The sequence below is a fragment of the Stenella coeruleoalba genome (assembly GCF_951394435.1).
Source record: "Stenella coeruleoalba genome assembly, chromosome: 3".
NCBI classification, from domain to species: Eukaryota; Metazoa; Chordata; class Mammalia; order Artiodactyla; family Delphinidae; genus Stenella; species Stenella coeruleoalba.
Genome location: NC_137148.1, coordinates 159,136,437 through 159,143,486, shown reverse-complemented (window position 1 = coordinate 159,143,486; position 7,050 = coordinate 159,136,437). Strand labels below are relative to the sequence as shown.

Sequence of the window (7,050 nt, the reverse complement as noted above, 5' to 3'; positions counted from 1 at the left end):
CATATGAAATACATACCTATACACATACCTTTGATTTATATTTGTATACATACACAGGAATATCATTATATATTTTATAGACATTGAACTGAAAAGTGGTACTATACATATATATCGTGTATAAATGTGTGTCTACGTGTATAAATGTGTGTCTACGTGCATGTGTAGAAAAGCAGGTTGAGAGATATGGAAGCATGAGTTAGACAGGGTTCAAGATTTTAAAAGTAGTCATGTGTAGGTAGTGAGGTTAAGGACCATTGGATTGAAAATATTGCATATTTTTACATCAATTGTTATGATGACCAGATTCCTATGTAAATAAAATTATAAATAGCTATACATACTCGTATCTGTAATGTATAACTAAAAGATACATAGTTTTATATATGTATTATATTTATATTATATAATACAATTATCTTATACTAATACATTATACATTGTGTTCTATAGAATATATTAACTATAGTGTATTATATCAGATAATAATAATTATATATTTATATATTATGATATAGTTGTTTTATAATCAATATTACAGGATATATCATATTAATATTACGAACATATTAACCATATAAATACATTTCATTACTCATGTATGTTGTATATAATATATGCTAGGCAAAAATATATATTAATATAGTACATAATTGTTATACATTAATATAAATAATAGTATATTACATTTATACATCAATATAATATTTAATATTGGTATATTTATATTATTTTTAATATATACATAGCTAATGCTCTTTAAAGCCATCTGCTACAAGTAGGATAAGACCAGGAGTATGGCCAAAGCAAATTGTAAAAATATTAGATTACTTATATTCATTTATATGTCATTTTCCTGGAATCTGCCTCTGGCTATTAGAGAGGACACACAGCAAAATCAACAAAAAGTGCCCAGGACATAGGATCCTTTCTTCATTGGAACGGAACCTCAAAGGAAACACAGTGCTATTCAGTCCCCCTTCAAAGAGCCAAGAGCAAACCTTGAAGCACCCAGTAAAAGCCAATTCAAACAAAAAAGCTTTTCCACTTAAACTGGAAAAAGTTAAGTTCCCAAGAGACCCCCTACATCAACCACTGAAGCTCATTTGGCAGTAAAAACAATAATGTTCACCGAACAACAAGAAACGCAAAACAATAGTTGTTTTACCAAAAACACAAAAAAGCAGCTAATTAGTGTCTTTCCTGTTTGAAAGAAGGGGGTGGGAAGTGGGCAGGAGACCTGATAGGAAAGATTAAAAGAAAAGGAAAAGGAAAATAACAGTTTCCAGTTTGACACTCAAGCTGTCTTCTGCATCCATTTCGTCAAGGCCACCAAGTCAATGTGGAGGCTTTTTCCTCCTTCCTTTTCTTTTCATGAGACTGATCACAACCAGCACTGCAGATTCCATCGAATTAAGGAATGCTGTTGCCTACAGGTGTGAATGAGCTGTGAGTAAAGTACTGAAGTAGAGGACACCTAAAGTGAAACGATTTCATGAATGTCCACGTGGCTGAGCAGCAAGTTAACCTTTCACAGATGTGCTAAAGAAGAAGAGTTGGGTTTTATTTTATTTACTTTTCCCTGGACTGTGTTGAATGACTATCATCGACAAGTTCAGGCTACTTTTTGCTGAGGATCAATGCACTGGGAGAGCTGAGAGAACACTGAACAGTAGAGCTGTCTTTTTCTTGACCAGTTCACCTTAGTTTCCCAAACTCTAAGTCTTTCCCTAATTCTTTCTCCTTTTTATTGTAGTAAAATGAACATAACACAAAATCCACCATTTTGATCATTTTACAATTCACTGTACCATTCAGTGGAATTTACTACTGTCACAATGTTGTGCAACTATCACCACTGTCCAACTACAAAACATTTTCAGCACCCCAAGAGGAAACATACACCCATTTTGAGGAGTCATTCCCTATTTCCCTCTCTTCCAAACCCCTGGCAATCACTAATGTATAATAGTTTCCGTGTGTATGGATTTGCCACTGCTGGACATTTCATATAAATGGAACCATACAATATAGAGCCTTTCGCGCCTGACTTCTTTCACTTAGTTGCATCCATGATGTAGCATGTATCAGTAATCCATTCACTTTTATGGCTGAATTCCCTGATCCTGTTTTCTTCATACTGTTTGAATACAAAACTTAAAATAAGTTGAGAGTGAAGCTCTGTTTTAAGGGCACATCTACGAGGCCAATTCTTTAAAAAAAAAAAGGTGAAAATGGAGATATTGTTGTGAAATGATAATTGTTGAGAAGCCTCAGCCAATTTGATAATGAAAAGTTTGGGAAATGTTGCAAAAAATTATCTGCTTTATATTAAAAGCCTTTTAAGCAAGGATTCGGGAGATTGTCTTTTTCTTGCAGGTAACTTAAATGAGTCAGAAGGGAATAACTGCGCTTTAAAACAGATTTTGAAAGGATTCTATTTATTCTTAATAGACGAATGGGAGTACAGGTAGTTCACATCCAATATGGACTCCCTGTCCAAACACTGTTTATCGTTTTAGCCACCACTATCGAATTATATTTCTTGAGAGTAAGGCAGCTCAATTCCTGCATATTACTTTTTTTCCTGCATATTACTTTTTAAAATTCATCTATCAAATCCATTAATACAGTATAAACAAGAGATGTTCATGTTTCAGTGCAGTTCAAATATCAGGTATAAAGAACCACCAGTAAGAAAAAGAATCCTATATCTCTTGCCAGAATGTGTTCAGCTCTAGGGTGCTTTGCTAGCTGAAACACACTTTCATTGTCAAGAGGATAGAGGTTGTTTAAGAGGGATGAGAGCCAAAAAATGTTAACTACGTGTATGTGTTAAGAACAGTGCTAGGTTATCTCATATTCTACATCAGTCAAGGCTCAACATTTTACATATGTGAAAAGCGAAGTTAAAAGTGTTTTAGTAGGGCTTCCCTGGTGGCGCAGGGGTTAAGAATCTGCCTGCCAGTGCAGGGGACGCGGGTTTGAGCCCTGGTCCGGGAAGCTCCCACATGCCAAGGAGCAACTAAGATCATGCGCCACAACTACTGAGCCTGCACTCTAGAGCCCGTGAACCACAACTACTGAAGACCACACACCTAGACTCCGCAGTCAGCAACAAAGAGAAGCCACCACAATGAGAAGCCCGCGCACCGTAACAAAGAGTAGCACCCACTCACCACAACTAGAGAAAGCCTGCGCATAGCAAGGAAGAGCCAATGTAGCCAAAAATAAATAAATAAACCTACTTTAAAAAAAAAAAGGGTTTTAGTAACTTACTAAAAGGCACGTAATTAGTAAAGCTGAGCAAGAATTCAATCCCAAATCTGTCACACTGAAGTTTAAGCTAATACTTGAGATTAATAAAAACAGCACTAAATTAAAAGTTCAGAGATATTTTTAATTTCATATTCTTTCACTAACGCTCTTTGGAGATAAATCATTTCTTTTATATGGGCCTTAGTTTTCACAACTATAACAGTTGGAAGCTTGACTAGATGATCTGTATGTAGTCTTCCAATTCTAAAATGTTCCACTCATTTGGATTCCTACAATAATTGCCCTTGCAATACATGCATGCTGCCACCAAGTAGCCGTAGAGACTATTACTTCCTTTTATATCCCTAGTGGGGAGTGCATTTTGACATCAGACTTACCGGTCAATAGTACAACCTGTTACTATAACTATAAAATAACAAAATAATCTGGTATTATTTCCTGTAAAGCAGAAGCTTTACATTGTCTGTGCATCATATCAGAATCACCTGTAGGTTTGTTTGGTTGTGTTTTAACATCTTTATTGGAGTATAATTGCTTTACAATGGTGTGTTAGTTTCTGCTTTATAACACCTGTAGGTTTTTAAACATAGAGGAAATCCATAACCCATTGAATGAGAATCTTCAGAGACAGGACATGGGCATCTGGATTTTTGGGCTCCCATCATCCGTATATTTTATTTTATTTTATTTTTTGCCTATGTACAATATTTGCCACATCCTCTTGAACCTTTAAATGTTTCTTTTTGTTTTAAAATTTTAGAATATTCCATAATCTTCACCTACTTTTCATAAGGTGTTATCTGTTATGTTTATTCGATCTTGTGCTTCTCCTGGTTGTCTTCTTGTTTTCCTTTTTTTTGGGGGGGGCCCTGCCTCATGGCTTGCAGGATCTTAGTTCCCTGACCGGGAATTGGACTTCAGGGCCCCAGCAGTGAAAGCGCCAAGTTCTAACCACTGGACCACCAGGGAAGTCCCAAGACTTCTGTTTTAAATGACTTTTTTCCCACTCTAATTCATTCCTGGGATCAGTTTCATGTTTGAACATTAAACCAACCTTGCATTACTAGAATAAAGCTACTTTGATTGTGATATATGATTGTTTTACATACCATGGATACAGTTTGTTCTTCTGTTTACACATTTTGCATGCATGTTCAAAAGAGAAACTGGCCTGTGATTCTACTCTTGCAATATTCTTTTTAGTTTTGATCTGAAGCTTATGTTGGCCTTATAAATATTTTGAGCAATATATACTTTTCTGTCTCCTGGAACATTTTTATGTAAGATTACCAATATTTCTTTCCTAATATTTGGAAGAATTTACTTGGAAAGCCATTTATCCCTGGAAATCATTTTCTGTAAAGGTACTTAATTATACAAACAACTTTTGCAGTAGATATAGGTTTTTGAGATATTTTTTCTTTCTTGGGTTAGTCTTGTTAGCTTGCATTTTTAAAGAATTTGTCATTTTTGATGAATTTTCAAATTTATAAATATAAAATTATCATAAGTTTAACAGCTTTATTGGGATGGAATTTACATACCATAATTTCAACACTTTAATGTATACAATTCAGTGGTTCTCAGTGTAACCACTAAAAGACTTGCGTAAGCATCACAACAATCCAATTTTAGATTTCTGTCCCCCCACAAAAAACCCATTACACATTAACAAGCTTTTTTTTCAATCTCCTCAAACCACTCAGCCCTAGGCAACCACTCATCTACTTCCTGTCTCTACAGATTTGCTATTCTGGGCATTTCATATAAATGGGACCGTACAATATGTGATCTTTTGTGAGTGGCTGCTTTTACTTTACATAATGCTTTCATGGTTCATCCATGTTGTAACATGGATCACTAGATCGTTCCTTTCTATAGCTGAATGCTATTCTATTGTATGGATATTCCACATTTTGGTTATTCATTTATCTGGTTGTCATTTGAATTATTTCCACCTTTTGTTTTTAGAAATATGCTTCTATGAACATTCACGTACAAGCTTTTGTGCAGACATAAGTGTTTATTTCTCTTAGGTATATATTTAGTACTGGAACTGCTGGGTCATAGGGTAACTCTATGTTTAACACTTGCAGGAACTCTCAAGCTGTTTCGTAAAATGGCCGCACCATTTTACATTCCCACCAGCAACGTATATGGGTTTCAATCTCTTCTCTTACAGCCTAACATGTCATCTATGCTGGAAAACGTTTCACATGTGGTTGAGCAGGATGAGTATTTTACTGTTTGGTTGAGTGTTCTGTAAACATTTATTAGGTCTTGTTAATTCATAGTCTTGTCCAAGTCTTCTATATCGTTGTTGATCTTCTGCCTAACTGTTCTATCCATTATTGACTGTGGAGTACTGAAGCCTCTACTTAATGTTGTGTAATTATCTATTTCTTCCTTCAGTTCTTCATGGATTTTGGTATTTTCTTCTTCATGTATTTTGGTTTTACCTTATTCAGGGCAAATATGTTAAACATTTTTGTATCTTCCCTCTCTTTATCATAAAATGTCCCTTTTCATATCTAGTAACTTTTTTGTTTGTTTTAAAGTCTATTATTTCTGGTATTAGTATAGCCACTTCAGCAATGCTTACGGTCGCTATTTGCATGATGTATAGCTTTTCATCCTTTTACTTTGTACACATTAGACTTTTGAATCCAAGGAGTGTCTCCTATAGAAAACATTTTTTAATACCCAGTTCGACAATATCTGCCTTTTGATTGTATTGTTTAATTCATTTACATTTAGTTTTTATTATTGATATGGTAGGATTTATTTATGTCTATCATTTTACCTTTGGTTTTCTACATGTCTCATGTTTTTGTTTTTTTGTTATTGTTGTTGTTCCTCCATTTTCCTTTTATAGTAAGTAGATATTTTCTACTGTAACATGTAATTCCTTTAATGATTTTTAACCACATTGTTTGACTAATGGCTGCACTAGTGCTTATGTAATACATCTCAGAATCTCTTCAAATTTTTACTAGGTTCATTCCAGATAGAAACAGAAACTGTACTTTTATAGAGCTGTATGCCTTCCCCTCTTTTTTCTTTTTATTATTTATATATGTTACATACTTAACAACATATTATTATAATTATTACTTCTCACAAGCTTATTTTTTCAAGGAGCTTAGAGAAGAAGGTTGAGCAAATAAATATTTTTGAGTTTGTCGGGTTAATCTATTTACCATTTCTGGTTCTCTTCCTTTCTTCCTGCGGAATCAGCTTATGATCTACTGTCATTTTTATTCTAACACAGCTTTGTTCTCACTGCCTTCGTTGTGCCATATCATCAAATATATGATATTTCTTTATGTTATATAGAGAACAATCCAAATATAGTCATATTGTTTAGGCACTTACTTTTTAAATTAGTTAAGAGAAAAAAGGAGAAGAAATTTGAAATTACAGTATCTTTGATAATTCCCTACACAACTGCTCTAGTCAGCATTCTTTGTTTTGTTTTTATGGCTTGAGTTACTGTCTGCTATCATTTGAAGAACTTCCAAGAGTATTACTTGTGAAGCCCGTCTGCTAACAATGAACTCACTCAGTTTCTCTTTCTGTTTCTGAGTTATGGTGAAGTATTGATGATAAGTTGTGGAGTGGTAGGAAAAACTAAAATGAGATGTGCTGTATGATGTATGCTTCACTGAAGTGTCTTGGTCAAATTCTAATGATTTATGATAGAAATCACATAAAGCAAGCATCACAATTCTCCAGGAATGTTCTCTAGAATGCTAATGTTAATGATGAATA

General features: G+C 34.2%; 2 protein-coding genes across 2 annotated transcripts in view; one reads left to right on the top strand and one right to left on the bottom strand.

Annotated features, from left to right (window-relative positions):
* Nucleotides 1-7,050, bottom strand: part of LOC307183918 (UDP-N-acetylglucosamine--peptide N-acetylglucosaminyltransferase 110 kDa subunit-like) — a 96,130-nt gene that overhangs the window by 40,983 nt on the left and 48,097 nt on the right. The window lies entirely within an intron of this gene.
* LOC307184939 (uncharacterized protein) overlaps nucleotides 1-7,050 on the top strand; it is a gene marked incomplete at its 5' end in the record, with an annotated part of 35,401 nt that overhangs the window by 10,652 nt on the left and 17,699 nt on the right. The gene's annotated exons all lie outside the window — the stretch shown is intronic.